Here is a 539-nt window from a genome sequence, read left to right as displayed (position 1 = left end):
GGACCAATCAGTAAAACCAGTAATTGGACAAACGAAAGAAATGAGAAGATCAAAGAAAATAGGAGAATCAACGGAAAACATAACAATAGGCACGCAAAAAAAATAAAATCATCACACGAAAATAACACAGCAAACACTTATATAGCAACGCCAGCCACACCGCCAACAACAACGACAACAACAACAACAAACAAACATTACTATCACTAACGCCACCACAACCGCCAACAACAACAGCACCAAACAAGAACAAAAACACCGCTGCCACCTCCAACAACGACAACAGCAAACAAGAGGAACATCTCACCACCGTAACCACACCAACAATAACAAAAATACAACCACTGCATCTACCACTACCACAACAGCAAACGAGAGAAACGTCACCATCACCAACAAAACCAAACAAGGGAATCGCCAACGCCACCACCACCAACAAAAACAAACAAGAGGAACAACGACACCATCGCTACCGCCAGCAACAAACAAGAACAAAAAAACACCACCATCGCCAACACAACAGGAAACAAGGACGAAAA

Source organism: Penaeus monodon, chromosome 21 (assembly GCF_015228065.2).
Source record: "Penaeus monodon isolate SGIC_2016 chromosome 21, NSTDA_Pmon_1, whole genome shotgun sequence".
Lineage (NCBI taxonomy): Eukaryota > Metazoa > Arthropoda > Malacostraca > Decapoda > Penaeidae > Penaeus > Penaeus monodon.
The sequence above is the reverse complement of the archived record's forward strand: the minus strand, read 5'-3'. Positions refer to the sequence as shown.